Source organism: Chinchilla lanigera, unplaced genomic scaffold (genome assembly GCF_000276665.1).
Source record: "Chinchilla lanigera isolate Chin_1 unplaced genomic scaffold, ChiLan1.0 scaffold00051, whole genome shotgun sequence".
In the NCBI taxonomy this organism is placed as follows: Eukaryota; Metazoa; Chordata; class Mammalia; order Rodentia; family Chinchillidae; genus Chinchilla; species Chinchilla lanigera.
In genome coordinates this window covers 8,776,846-8,798,794 of record NW_004955452.1, presented here as the reverse complement: position 1 = coordinate 8,798,794, position 21,949 = coordinate 8,776,846, and the positions used below count along the sequence as shown (strand labels likewise).

Genomic DNA, 21,949 nt, shown 5'->3' with positions numbered 1-21,949 from the left:
CACAATTCATAAATATATATATATATATATATATATATATATATATATATATCCTGATGAACGAAGATAAACAACCTAATCTTAAAATTTGAAGATAAACAACCCAATTCAAAAGATTTGAACAACTACTTCATCAAAGTAAATATATGAACAGTAAATAAGCATATAAAATATGCTAAACAACACTAATCTTCAGCAAAATGCATGCTAAAACCATACTGAAGGGCTAAATTCACCTATATGAATGGCCAAATTTGAAAAGATTGAACATAACAAGTGTTGATAAAGATCTGAAAAAAATTGGAATTTTATATACTTCTGGTGGAAATCTAAAATGATGCAACCATTTGTCATTAAATATTTACATACCATGTGGTCTAGCTACTTCACACCTAGGTATTTACTCAAGGGAAGTAGGAGCATATGTCAGTCAAAAGACTCACACGTAAGTGTTTGTAGAAGCTCTATTTGTAATAATAAAAACAATAAACAAAAAACTGGAAAATCCCAAATATTCATCAAAATGTAGATGTATAAACAAATGGTGATATAGCTATACCATAAAATACTATCCAGCAATAAATTACTGAAGGATTGACATGTATAAAAGTATTAATGAATCTAAAAATTATTGCTCTGAGTAAATGAAGCTAGGTAAAAAGTATATTCTATATATTCCAATTCTAAAACATGCAAATTAGTCTCGCAATAGAAAGTAAATCAGTGATTGGCTTGAGATGATGATGAGGGACAGAATAAGTACCAGGAAGGGACATAAAAAGATACGTGATAACTTGTGTGCATGATAGATATGTTCACTATCTTGTCTAAGGTAATATTTTTATTATGAAATTTTGCACTTAAATATGCACAGTTGATTGTATGACAAAGTTGTTGAAGGAAAAAATATCTGGAGAATCGCAAGGGTTTCCATAACAACAAGCATATAATTGGTTGCCCTGGGATCCCTTGCTGATGCTCCTGGCGAGAAAATGGCCAGAGCTCATCAGGGATGGGATGCCTGTTCCAAGCGTGTATGCCAGAAGCCCTGAATGGTGCTATTGGTTTGGGATAAAATATCAGATGGAAAGAGAGAGAAAGAGGTAGGACTCACACAAATCAGGAAGTACAGATCTAGCAGCCCTAGCTGAGCCTGGGATTAAAAATCTATGAGAATTGGAGGAGGATGTCTATCATCCATTCCACTTCTATCTTAAAAATGGAGAAAATGAGGCTCAGAAGAGGAAGAAACTTGTTCAAAGCTACATAGTACATCAGCGTAGAGCTGACACAACAGCCGGGTCTTCTCCTCATCACTCTTCCCTGAAAGGGTAGAATTACTTCCCAGATGACAATAATCAACTCTTCCCTAATGACCACCTGCCAGGTATCAAATCTTTCACTGAACACTTTACCTGCAATCCTCTGGTCATCACCCAGGTAGATGATATGGCTGTCTTCTTTTCACAGGTGAGGAAGCTTTAACCCCTACAGTGTCTTAACCCTTGGAAAGGCTATAAGGAATCAACCAACCCAATCCCTATCTTCACTCATGTTTTATAGCTGAGAAACCTAAGAGACCCACAGTATAATTGACTTCCCAGAGTCACAACTGATGACTTGTTTGAGTTCCTGTGGTTTACTGATACCTGGAGCTGACAGTTTATGGAGTTTAGTGATCTGGATTATATCATGAAGTGCTTCATCTGTTTGTACACTTGGTGTGAGAGGAAAGATATACACACATATGTGCACACGTTGGGGATGGCATGTGTGAATGTGGTGATACACGCTTGCCTCTGGGTAGCCATGACAATATGTTTCTGTGCGTATGTTCTGCAGGATGCAGGTGTGTACTCATGTAGAATAATCCTTCTAGGGTTCTCAGAAACCCCTTTAGGTCTTTTTCCAAAACTCTTTTAGGAGTGATACATGTGGCTTTTTCTACTTTCCTGCAGACAGACTCAGCGTCCTCAGCTGGAGAGGAATGAGGTTGGTTTTGCACCTCTCTTCTTTGGTGTAGCCAGTGAAGATTAAAACCATGGTCCTCAGAAAGACGCTTTGGATGATATTTCCAAGACATAGCTGTGAGCCCAGATGGCTTGAAGATAATACCATCTGGATGTTATTCCAAACAGGTGAAGAAATTTTCTCCTCCAAAGCCACAAAACTAAAAATAGTACAAAGTATACACTTACAGTCTTTTCTCCACCACCTCTTTGCTGGACTAACATCTGCTTATGTTGGGTCTCAGCTTTAAGTTCATTCTCTCCAGGAATTCTCTGACCCTCACACCCCTCCCCTGTGGTTTACCATCCACTATGCATGCTCTGTCCCCATCATATCTTACTGTGCAGTCAGGAAGAGACAGGGGGCACTGCAAGAAAAGATGTATGAAGGAGCTTTGCATATAATGGTTGGGATACTGACAGGGTATACATTTGTCAAAAAGGATTCAATCGTACTTTTAAAATGTACTTCTTTTGACTATGAACCATAAAGTAGTAAAGTTGATTTGGGAACTCGCTCCCCAGCCCTCAGTGGTACTCAGTCTTTCTAGTCCCTATTTGTCTCTCCAAGGGCAGCAGCAGAACAGAGGAACTTAAGGCTGGAGTTCTTGTTCAACCGCATAGGTCCTGCGTTCAGCACCACGGACAGAAACCCCTTCGGTGAAATGAGGCTAGAGGATTTCTTCATTGTGCCCGCTCAGGAAAGAATCTTCCTGGAAATGGTGTCAGTATATAGGAAACTCAGGTCTGGACAGGTCACCTGCTCCAGTTTATGACATCTATACAACATATTATCTAGACTACCATATGCTTACTAACGTCCAGAGAACGTCATCATGCCATGGTGGCAAAAGCCCTGGGGAAGGATCAGAAAAATATGGGTATTGTCCTTCACTCTTACCATGTGCTCATGCCATAGCCTTGGACAAGTCACCCCATCATTTTGGCCTCAGTTGCTTCATATTTAAAATGAGTGTACTATACTTGGTTATTTCTAATTACCCCTTCAGGTATAGTCCCCTAATATAAGGGACTGACAGCTTCCACATGATAAGGTGTGTGTGTGGGATTCCCTCTCACCCTAAAATAATCCTGCTTTGTAACTTCACAAACCACAGTTTCTAGTTGTACATCCTGTCCATCCCCTCAGCCTTAAAGGGAAACTTCCTTCACCCTTGCTACATCTTTCTCTCCTGAGCCACACTAGCACCCAGGCTTGTTAGGTAGGGAAGGCTGGGGACAGTCACAGACAAAAACTCAAAGTTAATCAACTTTGACAACTCTGTTAAAGCCTTGGCGACAGACAGAAGTGAATTTAGATGTGAGATCCATCATTCATCCTCTGTAGATTTTAAAAACACCATTTATCTGGGTAACCACCTGTGGGATCAAATGCCTACCTGAGGCAAGGTCATTCACAGGCAGGAAGAGTCATATGAAATCCCTTCTCCAATGCTCTAACATCTGTATCCATTGTTTTGCACACAGGACGATGATCCACTTATAATTCTCCATTTAAATTTCTTCTTGATTGATCTACTAGATGAAATTTGTCCTCAGACTCTTATTACAATACTCATTATAGACACCATTAGAACATGAATTTGTAACTGTTCTCCCCACTAATATAATTACTGGTAGACTTACATGAATAATTCCTGCTCTCATTAACATAATAATAATTTGCTAAGTGCATTCCTTTACTTGTACAGTCTGGATGCCTGTGCCTTTTCAGGTATTATTCAGCTGGAATCAACCCATCTGCTCTTCCCCTAAAAATGGTCCTTCCCCCACCTGTCCCCACCATCAGTGGAATGGGTCCTGCCTCCCTCCTTAAATAACAGGTCACTTGTAGATTTGTAGCAGCTCCTCCGGCTGCCACTCCTGTGCAGCCTCTGCTAAAAATTACCTGGTCCCAGTGGGGTACCAATACTTTTCCAGCATTATCCCCATGAAGCAGCTGCCATTCTCAACCCCATACTTTACAGATATAGAAATGAGGGTTTAGAGAGGCTAAGCAAGTTTTCCTCAATCATTTGCTTCATAAGCGATGGATTCAACCTTTAATTTCAGATATTTATGATCCTGGGGCCCAACTTCCACACATTTGTCATCTTGCACCACAGAAAAAAAAAATCCTGTCCACCTGGTTTATATTACTCCCTCCTCACCATCCTCGGGTTTTGATCCATGGACCAAAATTTTCAAGTCTCCCATGGGCAGGCAGCCTAAGCTTTGTAATTTCACCCAGCTTATTATGATCGTGAAAGAGAGGTCTCTTTGCCATAGAGAGGCCTCTCACCATTCTACAAAGAGCATTCCAGGGCCGCAAGCACCATGGCCTAGCCTGGAGCCCCTCCTTGAGCGCACTGCCTGGGTACTAATTTATCAGTTCCCTGTTGGCTCCGTCCAGCAGCTTGGAGGTGAACTTGACCCTCCTCTAAGCATCATCTTGCTGCTGATGTGTGAATCAGGATAAAACCATTCCGGGGTATGTTTCCTCACTGTGCCAAGGAGCTCCAAAGCTCCTATGATCTTCGCCGTGTTTTGGGAGTAGAATGTTTAAAAGACAGGAAACTGATTCCCAGAGTAACACATTTTTGGAGGGAGAAGAAACCTTAGAGATCGTCACCCTTCTTTTTGCACAGATGAGGAAAGGAACTATGAGAAGGGAAGCAACTTGGAAGGTAGCCAATGCCAGATCTCAGGACTCAGCCCGTCCAGCTTGCACTGGTTGTGAAGAGATCCGGGTTGGGTTTATTGGTTTGTCTTTGGGGCATGATTCTCACCTTGCCTGCTGCAGTGGGACAGGGCGGTGTTGTCCGGATTCAAACTCTGAGTCCCAGGCCTCCTACTGACTTAGTATACACAGCTTCAGTTTCCTTGATCTTTTTCTGGACCTGGCACAGAGTTTGAATCCTCAGGGTATCCCGGTTGTGCTTCAAGTTTCTTGTTCCCAGGGAGCTCAAAGCCAGACAGGGTCTGTGCAACTAGTCCCCATCCATGCCTAATTCCTTCTGCTGGAACCCCATCCATGCACCTGCACTCAACAAGCTGGTGTGTCTAAGTCACATTGCCTGGGGCTGCTCTCATTGCTGGGACCAACAGTTTTCTGAGTACCTCTCAATGAGCCAAGTCCAGATGGGACAAATCCTCTCTCAAGTGCTGTTTTCTCAAGGCCGTGTTGAATTATATCACATTATAATGGTATGTCACTCTGCTCCTTCACCTTTATTTAACCAAAGTTGGGGCCGCCAGCTGAGTCTGAGGATGTATCCTAGCAAGAGGGTGTCCTGGATATGGACTCTTAAACACACATTCATTTAGCAGTGCTTTTCTGCAGGAGGGAGTTCTCAGCAGCAGCCCCCACTGCAGCCAGGGGTGGAGAAGATAGTCAGCACCCAGGATGGGAGGACACACCTTACCCAGGGACAAGACCTCACTGGCTTCCACCTGCTCTACTGCATTAGACCAAGGGAGTGTGGGCAAGGGTGGGCCAGCTAAGGGGTCCTGGTTGCAGCACTCCTCTCACTTTCTCTAGTTAATTCCTGGAATCAAATACAGGTTCTTCAGTGCTTCTTTTGGCAGGTTTTCAGATGAATCCTTATCTCTGCACAGCAGCCGGATGGTCCTCAAGATAGATCTGAAATGGGAGGTGAAGAGAGGCCAAGGGGAGAGCAGCTGGAGGGGCTGGAGGACAGAGGTGGGAAAAGGGAGTGAGGGGACCACGCTGCAGGCAGGTCAGGATTGGGATGGTGCAAACTCCCAGGGAAGAGACTGGAGCAGCAGGAGTGGCTCTGGGAAGGAGCTCTACCTGGGTCTGCTCCAATAGGAAGGATTAAATGAATAAACAGCTGGAGACAGTGTCCTGCTCACTTTGAAATGAGCAGAAAGTGACACTTCTGGGCAAGCTCCCTCTTCTCACCTCAGAGGGAGAGTAGGAGGTGAGCTTAGATGCCTTTCCTTTTTCATGAAGAGGAGTTCTCAGCTTCTAGGCTCCCACTCTCAGGCCATCCTCCCCACACAAGGGTGCAGCAGGCAGGACAGCATCTAGCAGTGTTCAGCGCAGGTCTATTGAATGCTCACCCTGCGGCTGGAATTTGGTGGTGGGACTCTACGGAGGCTGAGCCTAGCTGGAAGCGGGTTGGAGGGGAGTCTGCTTCAAGCAACCCATGTCTTTCTGGCCCAGATGAAATGTGCTGTGGAGTCTACACAGGTTATAGGTAGCATTAAATGTGGCAGAACTTCTCCCAGCATGGAGCACACAGACCAGCCCATCTGGCATGCAGCATGTAGCAGACACATCCAGCCAAGTCTAGGCTGCAGCAGCTGACCTTTGACCAAACTGTGATACAGGAATGAGAATAAATTCCTTGTTTAAAGCATTGAGTTTTGGGCGGTGTATTATGCACCAGTAGCTGACTGATGCAAATGCCTTGAATGTAGTAGGTATGCATTTAGCACAGTGGGAATGGAAGGAGACAGCATTCATGTGGCTTCTAACCTCCTGGAGCTTAAAGGATAACTGGGAAGACGATGAGCAATAAGCAATCCACCAATAGCTAGCATAAAACCCAAGATGCAGGAGAGATGCTGACCAATGCTCAGCGAGTGATGAGGCCAGCCGTGGGTGAGCTGGGACAGCCCCTCGGAGGAGGGGCCATATGCACCAAGATCTAGAAGTGAGAGGAGATGGAGTGAAGAGCTGGGAAGAGGGCTTTGGGCAAAGGCAACAGCAAGGGCAAGAGCTCCAGAGCTCAAAGCCAGAGATGGACAGGACAGACCAATGACTGCAGGGTGGACACAGTGGAGGCCAGTGCTTACAGAGCAGGCACCAGGACTTATTTTAAGCATTTTATTTAAATTGTCTCATTTAGTCTTGACAACATACCAGAACATAGAGTGTGTTTGCTGGGATTTATTTTGTTGAAGATGAGAGAGGCCCAGCTCACACTGGGTTCACCACACAGGAAAGTCTACGGCTCACGGAAGTGGGGGAAATGAAAAGTTTCAGGAAGAGGCATATTCAGGAACTTCAGTTAGGTCACTGCATCTCTGTCTCCCCCACCCGCAACCGCCTCTCTCTCCCTGTCTCTCCCCTCTCTCTGTCTCTGTCTCTCTGTTTCTCTGTCTCTCTCTGTCTCTCTGTCTCTGTCTTTCTGTGTCTCTGTCTCTATCTCTGTCTCTGTCTCTCTCTCCCTGTCTCTCTGCTCTCTCTGTCTCTGTTTCTGTCTCTGTCTCTATCTCTCTGTCTCTGTTTTTCTCTCTCTGTCTCTCTGTCTCTTTCTCTGTCTCTCTGTCTGTCTATCTCTCTCTCTCTCTCTCTCTCTCTCTCTCTCTCTCTCTGTCTGTCTCTCTGCCTCTCTGCTCTCTGGTACAGTCTTGAGAGGTAGCCCAGGCTAGCCTTAAACTTGTAATCTTCCTGATTCAGTCTCCAGAGTAGCTGGGATTATAGGGGTGCACCATCCCACCCAACTTTGTTCTTTGTCTCTATCTTGCTGGACTTCTTGGAGAAGAAATAGGAAAGAGAAGTAAGAATCCCATCCTACCTGACAACTCTAGGAAGAAGACAGAGCTGCTCTCTCCCAAATTCCCTTTATGTGAAACCCCAGAAAGGACTCCGTGACTACGATCTCCCTCCTTGGCTCCTCACGTGTGCAGCAAATGGGCGCTGTGACTTCATGCCTGAGGTGGGTCTGTATGGTAACCCTGCCAGAACCCTGTGGTCGAGGTAGCAGGTGACAAATAGATCCCTAAAGACAGTGTATATGTGTATACGTTCGGGGTGAGGGGAGGTCAGTTACCAAAAGGAAAGAGGGGAAACTAAGCAAGCAAAAAGGTAAGTATTATTCCAATTCAACAGATAAGAAAGCAGTCTCAGAGACGTCAATACCTGCTACAAGTCAGCAGGTGGCAGGGCAGAGCCTCAAACCCATCCACCTGCACAGAGATCTGCAACCCTCACCAGCAGGCCCTAGACCACGCAGCCAGACTCTCAGTAGGTCCGAGTTGTGACTCCAGCCAAGAAGGAAGGCCCCCAAGTTTCAGGCCTGTTACTCAGCAGCCCTGTGACCTTCAGCAAGCACAACCCGTCTGAGTAACAGTTTCCCCACAGGTCACTTGCGGAGTAACAGAGCCCACCTCATGGGGTGAGTGAGACGAGCTATATGAGTGGGGTCAGGAGAGCCCGGCATCCACGATGGGCAGGTAGCAGACACAGTGTAGACATACCGGTCAAATGTACTATTTGTGTCCCGAGCCGGACGGTGTGAGGTTTCACCGCACTGCTCTGAATGACTCAAAATTTAAAACTTATTTATTCTTGGAGCTTTCCATTTAATGTTTGTAGACTGCTATCCAGCATGAGTAACTAAACTTGCACAGAGTGACTCTGTGTGCACGGGGGGAGGCACTATAGGATGCCCACCCCTATTTGACTCAGTGACCCCTAAACTAAATGGCCAGTGGGGTGCTGGCAGGAGGAGATGCTGGCGCTGGCTGCAGGGAAGGAGCCTGCAGAGGAGCCGCTGGCAGACAGTGGTGAGCTGGGCACATCTGAGGGCTCTGAGCTGTGCATTTTGCTGGAGAGCAGGATCACATGACAAATAGATTGCACCTCAGGGCCTTGTGTTTTTATAAAACTCTTGGCTGATATCGCAGTGGGCAATAGCCTCTGAGGACTCCATTCCCTTCAATACCCTGCCTGAGAGCCTGTCCGGTGTAGCATGTCCTGTGCATGGTGGAGGGGAGCAAAGACAGCCTCATCTCAAGTCCCCCGTGAAGATGGTGCTTGTAAACTCTGACAGGTGCAGGCACCTCGAGCAAAAGTCAGTGCAGAGAAAGCTCAGTAGCGTCCACAGTTTTAGCATCCATAGCAGGTCTTGGAAGGTATCCCCATGGATAAAGGAGGGTGCTAGCGTTGTGCCAGGCTCTGTGGCAGGCGCTCTTACAGAGCTTATCTCACTCCATCCTCAAACGATAGCCCAAGGAACGGTTGCTATGATCCCAATTTACTTAGGGGAAAATTTGCTTAAAGAGGCCAAGTTCTTGCTAAAGGTCACGCAGCTAGTAATGGCTCACTTTGAGACGCTTTCTTTTTGTTATGAAAAGTCCCAGCCCTGAACCACTGTGTGTGTCATGAGTCTGCTGCTTTTCCTCCAACCATCCCTTCCTTCCTGTGCCCTGCACCTCTGCAGCCCTGTCCTCTAGGTGCCTTGATATCTGGCCCCCAGGTAGCCTGAGCCACTGGGAGGCTCGAGAGGAAGCCAGGAAGAGGGAAGATGGTGTTGTTTCTCATTTTCCCCCTTGGCATATCCAAACGGAAGAAGTCCCTGCTTCTTTGGTGGCCCCAGCGTCTCATTCTACAGCAAAGTTGGGCCTGACTGCCTCCTCCCATGTGTCTTGTACGTTGCATGGCAACAGGTCCCCAAAGCAACTGACCCTTGGTTGTCTCAACTGCTCCTTTTGATTTTTCAACTTTATTAAGAATCAAACCTCTTAAGTTCAAAATACCTCTGTGGGTTTTCCAGGAACAAATCCTGAGTGTCCCGGCACATGCCTCTAGGAGGGATCCAGGGTTTGGGCCCAGAGTGTGACGCAAAGGAAAGACCCCTCCAACAAGTACGAGGGCGTCCTGGGACTACGGATGGGCCCCGGCATCTGGGCTCCTTAGCTGATCACCTGGGGAGTCTGGGTGAAGGGCCAGCTGAAGGTGACACTGTAGGAGGCATGAGCCCTGTACAGTACGGACGCTACTTGCTGCAGTGCCAAGACTTACCTAAGAGCGGCTTGTGTTTTAGGGTGGGGCGAAGAAAGAGGAAAGCACGTTGGCTTGCTGAAAGGTGCAAAGCCACACCAAGAGGGGCTGTCAGGACCCAAAGTAGGAAGCAGAGAGGTGTGGAGACTCCAGTCTATACTTAGGGATGGCCCCTCTGGCAATAGATTGGAGCAGGGGCCAAAGGGGGACAGACAAGCAGCAGGGATGTTTAGGATGCTGCTTAGGATGGCGGTCTGGGACAGGAGAAAGAGCCTAGGGTCAGGACAGTGCCCGGGCTCTGCCTCTTTCCAGCTGTGTGACCTTGGACAGGGCACTCAACCTTTTCGAGACTTTCTCAGCTGGAAGCTCTCAAAGGCATAGATAAGGTGTTTGGTCTTTAGTGAGTATGACAAAAGGCTCAAGAGTCCTTACTGGGGGTTGGTCCTGGAGATCTCCCGCCACAGCTCCAGGCACTCCCTGTGGCCCATCCCGCTGGGAAGGGCCATGTCCATGGAGCAGGACAGCCAGTTCCTGGAGGCCAGAGAAGGCAGTGGAAGAACTAATATATGACTGTCCTGGGCGCAAGGGCCCCTGGGAGGGAAGGCAACAGCAGAAGCAACTTTAGGCCCTGAAGTGGTCTGTCCAGCAGGTGGCAGAGTGGCAGGAAGCCAGTCTCTCCCCCTATCACCACCAGGCTGCAGGACTTAGTGACAGTCCCCTCTAGGAAAGAAGGGCGTTGGAGTAGTTGCCACCAGAGCCCCTACTTCCACCAGCTCCTGGCGTCCTTCACAGCACCTGGCTTCAGGGACCTGAGGGCGGGTCCCACCATGAACACACCCAGCCCAGTGCCTGGCCCTGCGGTGCTCCTCTCTCCTCGGTCACACCGGGCTACCATTTGCGCCTGTTCCTGAAAGCAGAGAGCCTGCCTGGCACACCAGGGCGCTGGCCCCTCACACTCATGAACGCTGTGATCCCAAAAGACTGCTGGCCAGGGGTTTGGGGTGGGGACGCTGGGAAGGCCCAGCCCCCACACCCAGCAGCAGGCAAGGACAGTTACCGCCCCCACGGAGGCAGGACCACCTCTCCAGATGCATCAGCCGCAGAGACGGACAGGACCTCCAGGCCCTGTAGTCACCTCGCAGCTCCTGGGCCTGCCCAAAGCAGCCCGTAGGAAGGCAGGCATTCAGACCCAGGGCCCCAGACTCCCAGTCCAGTGCTCTGTCCACCAGCCTCCTGCCCTGTCCTTCCACTCTCAGGCTAGCGTAGACCCAGCCCACAGAGCAGCCCTGTCCACTTAGGTGTGCGTCTCGGTCATGGTGTGATGTCTGGTTTTTATTCAAATGAACGGCAAGGGGAGGACAGAATCACGATCCACAAGTGATGAGCGTGTCTTATGAGGTGAGGCGGATGCAAAGCGCCCATCCTTCCCTTCCGCTGGAGGCAGGGACTCAAGGGCAATTAGATTTTACATATTTCCCTTTTTAGACTTCAATAAATATCTCCTATAGAAACCAATTGGCATTTTCTATGCTTAACGCATAATAGTGAGCTTTATAAATCTACATTAGCCCCATAAATCTAAATTAAAGGCCAACATTTCAAAGTATTTAGGACCCATAATTAATAAAGTGCTAGTACACTGCATTATTAATCTGTTTACTTTAAGCCAAATTTTCACTTTCAAAGCCATTTTCCTTCTCCAGGGTGGGTGGGAGGCAGGAGGGAGTTGCCATGTGCCTGGGCACTTTCTAGGCCACCAGAAGGTCTCTGCTGTGACCCAAGGTGCCACCTGAGAGCACTGAGCATCTTCAGGGGTGTGCTCTGCTCCTGGCCCCAGAGGGACTTTTGTGTGACCTGTTTCAGAAAGTTTTAAAAATGAGTAAAATGGGTGAGGCGTGTAGCTCAGTGTGAAGGCCCTGGGTTCAACCCCTAGTACAACAAAGCACACACACACTCACACACACACACAGGTGACTGGTGTAACAAGTCACGGGGCTCCCATGAGGCCCTGTCAGTGACTTCACTGTCCGCCATTCAGGGTGTGTGGGCATCACACATCCTGGCCGCCACCTCCTCTCTCTCGCCATGTCTAATGACAGAATTCTGCCTGGCCTCCCCGTCATCCCTCCAAATGGGGTCCTCTCTCCATCTCTGCTCTGCCTGTGTCACCTGACTGTCTCTGCACAGCTGTCCCCCCCACCCCTACTACCACCACCTGCCTTCCCTGCCCTGGGCTCTGTTGTCCAAAAGCCTGGGTTCTTCCCTGCCTTCACCCCCACGCCCAGAAGGCAGAGCCCCTGCCCTCCCCTGGAAGGAAAGGCAGGCAGTCAGTCACCACTCAAGTCTTGGGGAGCCTGTGGGTCCTGCTGCTCCTTTGAATAACTCTAAAGTGATTCTTTCAGAGGAAGCACGGATCCCCAGGTGGATGGAGAAGGGTTGAGGTCTGCTAAGCACGCTTGTGTCCCTCCCTCTGGCCCTAGTCCGGAGGACTCTGCACGCAGAGCACCTCTCCCGGACCTGACTGAGGCAGGACTCCTTCTCTGCGACCTGGCTGGAGAGAGCAGACCCAGGCAGGCAGTGGGGAGAAAGAGGGAGGTTGGTAAAGGACAGATCCAGTCCGGGTTGGAGAGACAGGCTGGCTGTCTAGAAAGTCCCCTCTGCTCTATCCCTGGGCTCCTCCTCCTCTCTCCACCTGGAACTTCCACGAAGCTCCCAAGGACGGTGTTCCTGCGACTCTGGCTGATGCCCCTCTGGTCCTGAGTGGCTGTCCTGCCTCACAGCCGGTCTGTCCTGGGTCGGGCAGGGATAGAGGCTTCGGAGGCATAGGTGGCAGGTCCTCAGCGTGTGGGCTGAGACCAGCAGGGGCGGGGCCTCTCACACTTGTCCCTGGGCCCCAGAACGGCCCACTCGGAGCTGGGTTGTTTTCCTGTTCTAATTAACATCGCTGAGAATTAAACCTAACACCCCACAGAGCCCGCTCCCCCAGAGCATTCCCGCTCAAAGGCAGATTAAACAGGAAAACCGGTTCCCATCCTCCCAGCAAGAGTCAGGGAGGCACAAACCAGAGATGGAAGCTGTAATTACCAGCTGATTATGCAGTGTGAGTTATTAAAAGATAAAACAAAGCGAAGACCAACATCTCCCAAATAAAAACAATTAACAACACTCTCAGTTGCTTCTGCTCTGCTTAAAGAGACATGAGCTTCTTTATTCTACACGGACTTCCTCTCTCATAGTTCTGCACTGCCATCCAGGTCATCTGCTAGGAACCTACCTGCCACAGACCGGGAGGTGCTTCCAGCAGGATGAGAAATAAAAACTGCCCTCCAGGGGCCACTCACAGTCAGGAGAGGACATGGCCTTTGAAGGAAGAGTCCATAGACAATATACTGGAGTGAAGGTGGGGAGGGAAGAGTCCATAGACAATATACTGGGGTAAGGGAGTGTGCCATGTACAAGAGGCTGTGTGGGAGGATAATGAGAGGCATCAACAGCTGCAGGAGGGAGGTTAGGAGCTGATATTTAAGATGAGACCTGTAGAATCTATTACTTGAAGAATGGGGGTAGAGTGACCTACAGAGCATGAACAGTATGTGCAAAGGCCCTGAGGTAGGAAGGATGGGTTGGAAGACCAAAGAGCCCTATAGCAGTGTGTGGGGAGGAAGGAGTAGGAGGAGATGGAAGAGGCAACATCTAGTCTTCTTGTCTCCTCAGTGAGGCTGGGTGACTTAAGTTCCCCCAAACACACTGAAGGGTTGTAAGTGGCCTGATGTGATTTTTTTTTCAAATGACCTCCAGTGTTTTCATGAACATTAGAGTAGGAACAAGAGGAGCTGAGAGGAGGTGCAGGGAGGCATCCCTTGGAGGCTGGGACCAGAATAACGGCTGAGGGAATGGAGAGATCTGGGAGGAATCTGGAAGAGCAGCGCCCCCTTGAGGGTGGGAAGTGCAGGGAAGAAGATGGGTGGGGACATCGAGTGGGTGAGGTCAGTGGACAGCTGCATGTGCCTCCTGGGGGAGGGCAGAGGGGCAGAGAGAGGGTCAGGAGAGGGACCTCACTCCTCCACCCCTGCCATTGTCAGCTGTGGATGAGGCAGGGAAGGGGAAGAGTCTCCTTTGCCCTGAGCGATACCGGGGGAAGAAGTACCTTGGGAGAGGTATTCTCCTCATCTTCCAGTGCGTCACACATCAGCCAATCAGTAGCATCACAGAGTAAGCTCAGCCAGGGTGAGGCTTGGGGCTGATCAGGGAGGGCTCCCTGAAGGAGCTGTCTCTGCCCTGAGACTGGAAGAATGAGCAGGAGGTGGCCACGCAGGATTCCCCAGTCCGTTATTGTGTGTCTAATTTCTATTAGAAATTAGTTTCCTGGGGGTGTGGGACTCCATCCATGTTACCAGCACTTAGACTGAACTCTCACACACGATGGATCCACATGTATCTATTGAATGAATGAATGAGCGAATGAATGAATGGATGGATGAGACAAAGAGTAGCTTTAAACTTCATCCGTAGGGCAGAAGTGAGCCATGTTAAGACTTTGGAAGAGAGAAGTGACAGGGTCTGATTTAGAACAATTGTCAGCCCAACATGACGGAGGCCGGCTGCTAGAGGAAAGCGATGTGGCTGCGGCCCTTCGGTGAAAGTGAGGTGGCAGTGGAAGCGACAGGCTGGAACGAGGGGACGACGGAGGCCCGGGATAGGGGTGGGGGTGGGGTCTCAGGCTCGCTTGGCCAGGCTGTAAGGAGCGAGGGGTATGGAGCCCAGGCCCAGGTGGCTGATGCTGGGGTCTGGGCAGGAGGACAGGGCAAGGTCCACAGGGCCTCTGTGCTGGGCCCTCCAGGATGGTCCCAGTTACACAGGGACTCCCAGGACACCCTACCTTCCTCGGCCACCTCAGATGCCACGCATAGGACAAAGCCATTCCTCTGCCCACCAGCACCCCTTTTCCTGTGTTTCAGATCCCCATTTTGTTAAAACTATGCCTCCCAATCTTGTGGTGACTCCAGTAGCACTGGACTGCGTGAGCCCCATCTCTGCACTGGAACATAGGAATAAAGACCCAAAGTGGCCCTGGGCCCATCCCCGAGGTCCCCTGGAAACCCTGGGTCTGCCCCTTCAAGCCGGCTGTCCCCATTCTGGGCCTGCAGTGGGAGCAGCCTGGAGGGCCCCATGGTGCCGGTGGGTGTCTTCACGAGTAGCTCCCATTCCCTCCCAGCCACACCACTCTTCTATCGAATGGACAAAGGGAACCCTGGCTTTTTCCTGACACACATGCTTCTCTATCCTCTCCATGGCCAGGCTGAGAATTTCCCAAACCTTGATGTTCTGCTTCTTCTTTCATGGAAGGGATGAATTGTGAGTTCTATCTTTCGATCACTTCTCTCTCCTCAGATGCTACTGCAGTTCACAGAAACCAGACCGTATTCTGGGAGCTTTACTGCTTGGAGATCTCTGTCAACAAATATGCCAGCTTGTCGCTCTTCAGTCTCACCTGCTGCAAAGTCCTAGGACATGGATGCAGCCATATTCTCTGCCACTTTATAACACAAATGGCCTCGCCTCTGTTCCCCTACACATTGCTCCTCATTTCCAGCATCAGAATGGCCTTTCTGTCCCTATTTCAACAGAGTTATTCTATTCATGTGACATATTTAACATCACCTGCCTCTGTTTTGCAATGCCAGCTCCTGCTCGATCCTTGCTTCTTGGTCCCAGAGCCTTCTGGGTTCTCTTTCCTGCTACAGGCTCTGGTTCTCTCCTAAGCTTCTGGACTGTGAGAATGGCACCTCATCTCTGTGTCCCTTCACTCCTGGGAATACTAGCTGCTTCCTGTCATGGCTGTCCACTAGGTAACTAACTACCTGTCTCACTACTTTCTGTGGCTGTATCAGAGTACAGGCAACTGAGTGATTTACAGAGAAAAGAGGTTTATTGAGCTCAGGGTTCTGGGAATCCAAGAGGTGGCAATGGCATCTGTTTGGCCTTTGAGAAGGCCTTGCTGCTGAGTCATAACGTGGCTCAGTGTGTCACATAGCAGGACAGAGCATCCTCCTGCTCTTATAAAGCCACAGTCTCGTTGGATTAGGACCCCAACCTTACGGCTTCATTTAACCTTAATTGTCTCCCCAAGGCTCCACCTTCAAATAATACAAGTGGATTGATTTTCCACCTTCTTACTACTTCATAGTGGGGATTAAATTTCAGCATGAATTCTGATGGAGCCATTCAAGCCACAGTACCTGATCAACTCCTGGTCGGCCCCTCAGCTCTCTACCTCTGGCATCACCCACCTCTGTCTGAGTCTCTCCAGCAGATTCTTCCTGATGTCGGTGCTAAGACTGGCCCAGATCTGGAAGTAAGAGGGAATCTGGAGTGAGGTCATCTGATCCTCCCAGCCTGGTTCCCCAGGCTTGGTCTACAGAGCTGACTGACTCCTATGCAGGCAGTGGAGGAAGAAGGGTGGAGATGGGGGAATGCCCCTGTATCCTGGATTTCCACGCATGAGCTCTGCCCACCAGCAATGGTGTCCTCGGCACAGGCCCACCGCTGACCTATCAGACCCATACCTCCTCCTTCCCTAGGGAGTAGGAGGGACCTTATAAGGGCATCAGAAGTGGATCTACCATGGGGCAAAGGGCAGCTGCTTCCTTCTCAGCAATAATAATCAGCCTGACTGTGAGAGTGACTACACTAGAGATTTAAATAAGGTGCACCAGGAACACCAGGTGGGACACTGGTGATTGATTTCTACTGAGAGATGAACTAAGCTTCAGGGGTTGTACTTTTGACCTAGATATTGAAGGGGGGACTCAAATGGAGCAACGTGGGGTCAGTGTTGAGGGGAGCAGGAAGAGAGGAGTGGCGAAGGCTCAGCCACATTGAAAGTCCTGTGTCTGGGGTGAAGGCTTCATAGGGAAGGCTGGATTTAGCTAAATGGACCCAACTGAAGAGAAGGAAGGTGGTAACGAAATGGAAGATTTGATGTCAGAGGGGTTGGGAGAAATTCCCATAAATCATAGAGCACAGAGCTGGGACAAGCATTGCCAGTGAGCGCATGGGTTCAGACCCTGATTCTTCAAAGCACACAGTCTTAGATTACTAAGAAGCCTTAAATTAGTAAAATAACAATGTCATTACTTTCTTAAAGCCTTAGAATCTCAGGGAATCTTATAATCTTAGGATGATTGAATTCTTAGATCTCAAAGACTTAAGTTTTTAAAACTGGGCACCAGCCCCCTCCTCTTCCTGGTTATGCTAATACCCACTCCGGGCTCAGCACTTAGCACACATGATGTCCTACTGTCTCCGTAACAACCTGGAAAGTAAGAATAATTATTGTACCTGATTTTCCAGATGGAGAAAACAAGCTCAGTGAGGGTAAGTTGGCTGCCGAAGGCCAGACCCCTTGCAGGCAGTGTGGCTGGAACTCTAACCAGAACCTCAGCTGCCAAAGCCCACGCTCTTGGCCTTGCTGCTACTTGGCCTCCTGTGAGGCCTCCACGCTGTGTTCACCCATCTTCTGTGCATACCTCCAGTGGTGGGAAGCTCATTACCTCTCCCCAGGTTTATCCCAACTTGAACATAACTTTCCTCGGGATCCCTACCCACTGGTTCCAAATCTGTCTTAGGAGACTCCAAGAGAAACTTTCAACCAAGACCCCTGTAGGGAGAGGAAGAGGCCACTGAGGTGGGACAGTGACTGCACTGGAGAGGAGTGAGGGGTCGGGAAGCCCCAGCTGCAGCCTGCCTTCATGAGATACTGGAGCTTATCCTGAGGGAAGGAGCCAGCCTGAGACATCAGGACTGGGCCACTCAGAGACAAATGAGAACACGGCCTGGGATACCGTGCTGTGGGGGTGAAGAATAAATGTACAATGCAGAAATGCAATTCCCCTACCACCAGAGTCATGGGGCCTAATGAGATTGGAATTGTAAGTACTCTGGCTGTAATTTCTTGGCTCTTCTCCCTGAAAACTTATTCTGTAGAATGTGTCTGTGCCATCCATCCTCCCAGATGGCTTCCTAAGTGAAGCTGTTTATTAAATTGAAGAAGAAAGGGGAAAAGAGGAGGTGATGAAGCCACTGCAGCCTCAGGGAGTGGGTCCAGGAGGAGGAGCAGCGCATTGCTGGCTGATGAGTAGGTTCTCCAGGATGGAGACTCCAGCCTCTACAGGCCCCCATAGGCCAGAATCTCAATCGTACCTGCTGAATGTTGTAAGCTCTCCTCTCCCTGTCCTAGTCTAGGGATGATAGATACATCAGCCCAATAATTCCTTCCAGTAAACTTAAAACAAACCAACTTACCCAGACAGGGCAGGACTCTGAGCAGGATCACACAATTTTCAAGAAAGGGATAATAAAATATTATCTCTATCAGACCCATGTGACCCTGAAATGGATTCCGGTCCTATCTCCATTTCTCCTGGGCTCTTTTGTTTTCTCTGTCTTCCTGCTTTATGGATATAGCCAACCTGGTATGGTCTGGATCTGAAATGTCTCCCAAAAGACTGATGTATTCAGAGGCTGGGCTTTCAGAAGGTAACTGGGTCATGTGGGTTGGTGTTATACTCATCAGTGGACTAATCCACTGGAGAATCTATAGCTAAACATGCCTTCAGAAAGTGGGATTTGGTCAGAAAACGTGGGTCACTGGGGGCATGACCTGGAAGGGTGTATCTCCCTCCCTGGATCTTCCCGTCTCTCTCCATTTCCTGGCTGCCATAACAGGAGTAGCTTTCCTCCATCAGGCCCTTCTACCATGCCTTCCTGCCTTGGAGCCAGCTGACCACAAGTTGAAAACATCAGCCAATGTATAACTGTCCCCTTTAATTTCTATTTTGTCCCAGGGATGAGAAAGTGACTAAGACAGATTTTGGTACCAGGAACAGGGTCATTGCAATAACCATATCTGAGCATACCTGATCATATGGTTTTGGAACTGGTTTTGGGGGGTGGGGAGATTTGGACAGGTTTGAAGAATCCAGCTAGAGAAGCCATAGAATGCTGTAATGTGAGGTTGATGGGAGATTCTGGCAAGAGCTCAGAAAATCAGAATGTGGATAGACTAGTCTCCAGAGGTTTCAGTTGAGATCAATGAATTCAATTGGCAGTTGAACAGGTGTGTTGCACTCTGGAAGAAAATTTGTCTGTATTTTGTTCATGTCCTATAACTTTGCAGGAGACTGAGATTAAGGTCAGTGGACCAATTAATCTGGTGAAGACAATTTTAAGGCAGCTCAATGTTCAAATTGTGGCATGAGTGCTGCTGGCAGCTTTCAGTCAGATTTACAGTTAGAAACAAGAACAAAAGCCCATTTGAAAAGTTTTAAATTCCATCAAAAAGGAAGACCCTGCAAAACTGGGCCATAGAAGAGCATAGTTGCTAAAAAGGTTAGCATTAGGACGGCCAGGTCATAGAGGGAGCAGTGGCCCAGCCCCAGTCTGCACAGCCATGGTGCCTGTGGTGGGCACCCCACCATGGGTGCTGGGCCTGCTGTACACCATGTGGCTGGGGCTGGCTGCAGCCTTCCTGCTGAGCCTGCTGCTGCAGCTCGCACCACCCCACCTGCTCCTGGGCTTCCTGCTCTTTCAGGACCTCATCTGCCATGGCAAGACCAAGCTGACAGCCAGCACACCCAGCCACCTGCCGTGCCTTTGACATCCCCAAGAGTCAAATACAACTTAATTAAGAGTACTCCATTCTTTGATCTGTTCAAATAAAAAAAAAATTCTTTTAAAAAAAAGTTAGCAATGAAAAGAAGCCTAGTACTCTGTATCAGGATAATAGGAAAGATGTCTTCAGAGTACTTCAGGAATCAGGAAGACTTGCATTTGTAAGCTCAAAGGTATAAAAATGAAAGACTTTGCCATAAGAAGAGATTCCCAGGGCACCCTGTTGGAGAGGCCCACCTGGAAAATTGGTTCCAAGATTCATTTTACCATGCTCAGCTATCCAGGCACTTGAAAGCCTTTGCAGCCATGATCTAAGGGTGCCTGGCTACTGCTTAAACTGGAAGTGACCTATGGCATCATCCACGTGGTACTGGTTTTATAGGCTTGCAGAATTCAAGACTTGTGGATCAGAGAGTTTCCATGCAGATTTCAGAAGAAGGTCCAGCAGGCTAGAAAGGGTGCCCCTGAGAAGGGAGTACATAAAGCTGTAAGAGTGAAACCGAAAGTGCAGTGGAGACCCCAGGAAGTTAGAGAAGCCAGGAATGTGAAACATCTCAGAAAAACCACAGGCAGTGAACAGAGCCAACCCAAAAGAGAGACCATGAGGGCTGCAAACTGCAGGGCCATATCGATGGAGTCACTAAAGCTCATTGAGACTCAAATTTCACAACTTGTCTCAAACGCTGGACATGGAGCTCCAGGATTTAATGGTTGCCCGGCTGGGTTTTGGTCTTTTTATTCCATTTATTTTTATTCCCTTAGTCCTCTCTTTTGGAATGAGAACATTTACCCTGCACCATTGTATGTTGGCAGTGCTTAAACTTTCTTTTTGAGTTTTACAGGGACTCACAGCTAAGAGTTTATCTTGTGTTGCAAAACAGACTTTGGACTTGGACTTTTCAGCAATGCTGAAACTTTTAAGACTTCAGTGACCCTTAGAGGTAAACTAAGTGTATTTTATATAAAGAGATGCACATGAGTCTTTTCAGGGGCAGGGACAGAATGTTAGGGTTAAACTATGCCTTCAGGGACAGTGAGGAATCTCTTCCACTTCCAGTGGACTTCAGATGGGCAGTCAGTCAGTTATGTCCCTGCAGCTAAACATGAAAGAAGCATGCTTTCTTGGCTACAACATAGGCCCTTTAGGCCCCGCTCTTCCCCTCTCTGTGTGGGTTTGGCAAGTACTATTGTTTAGATTTTGAATGTTCCCACAAAGGGTGATGTGTAAAAGTCACCATCACAGCATGGCTTCATTGGAAGGTGATGGAGATTTTCAGAGGTGAGACTCAGTGGGAAAGCTTTATGTCATTGGGAACATGCCCTTCAAGGGGATAGTAGCACCCTGCCTTTCCTCTCTACCTTCCCTCCCTGGCCATGAGATGAGTTGTTTTGCTCCCTCACAAGTTCCCACCATGACAGGCAGCCTTGCCACAGGCCAAAAGAGACAAGGCCAACCCATCATGGATGGAAATCTCCACAGCCATGAGTCAAAATAAAACTTTTATACCTAAAAGTTGATTGTCCCAGATATTTTGTTACAGTGACAGAAAGCTGACTGACACAGGAGATGCACCTCCATACTTCCCATGAGCCTCCTGTCCTGAAGGGATATTCAGATTCAATTCCTGTATTTGATCTCAGGACTATGCTGATGCTCACCTTCCCTCTGCCACTATATTTTATGAGGCGTCCTTACTGTCAGTTATCACCTCATGCCAGTGGTGTGATCACCCTTTACTCCTGTGAGGCTACTGAGTGCTTCTTCATCATACCCTTCTCAAGCCAGGAGCAGTGTACATGTCTCTTCACAGCAGGGAGCCCCAGCAGAAATCTACCCATCCACCTGGACTTTGCCTGTCATCCTCCCTGTCCTCTTGCTGAAAAGTAGCCTGCCTCCTCCTACTGACAGAACTCTTTCTCCTGCCACTATGGTGACTCTACTTTTCATCTGCGGGAAGCCATAACTTGTAGATCAATGGGATCCTTGCTGTGTGTCCTGACAAGAATGTGCCTCTTTGGGGACCAGGATCTCCTGAGTGCTAGACTCAGAGGAGCTCAGCTGTGAATAAATATGGTTGCCAATTCTGTGTCAGTGTGACCTGCTTCATTCTCTTCTCCAATAGTAGTGGGAAGAAAGACATTTCCAAATCTGCAGTCATATAACTTCTTCCTGAGTTCCCAGCAATGACTTTGCATCCAGCACCTCACCTCCAATAAAGGCTGCAACCTGGTTCAGCCTGTAGCAGTCAAAGGTCATTTTCCAGGATCAGTCTGTTTCTGTCAAGTCTGGACTTGCAGAAGACATGAAGACATGGTAGAGATGCTGTGTCTGCAGTGTTGCCTTTAATCTTCCCCATCTTCTTCCAGTTACCCAGGTATGATACTGTCTGTGATGGCCAGGGTAGGAGATTATTTCAGAGGTTTCTCTCTGTTTCTTTCACTGTAATATCTCTTACCTCATAGACCAGGGTCCCAAATTTACATTTACCCAAACTGCTGAACCTATTAAGGC

General features: G+C 48.6%; 1 long non-coding RNA gene across 2 annotated transcripts in view; it reads left to right on the top strand.

Annotated features, from left to right (window-relative positions):
• The window catches only part of LOC102029471, a 23,300-nt gene extending 7,929 nt beyond the window's left edge, over positions 1-15,371 (top strand). For both annotated transcript variants that reach the window (XR_262668.1, XR_262667.1), the window contains exons 2-4: positions 1,959-2,138; positions 7,572-7,699; positions 15,157-15,371. This is a non-coding gene — a long non-coding RNA (uncharacterized LOC102029471). The remainder of the gene's footprint in view (positions 1-1,958; positions 2,139-7,571; positions 7,700-15,156) is intronic.
• The last annotated feature ends 6,578 nt before the right edge of the window (positions 15,372-21,949 follow it).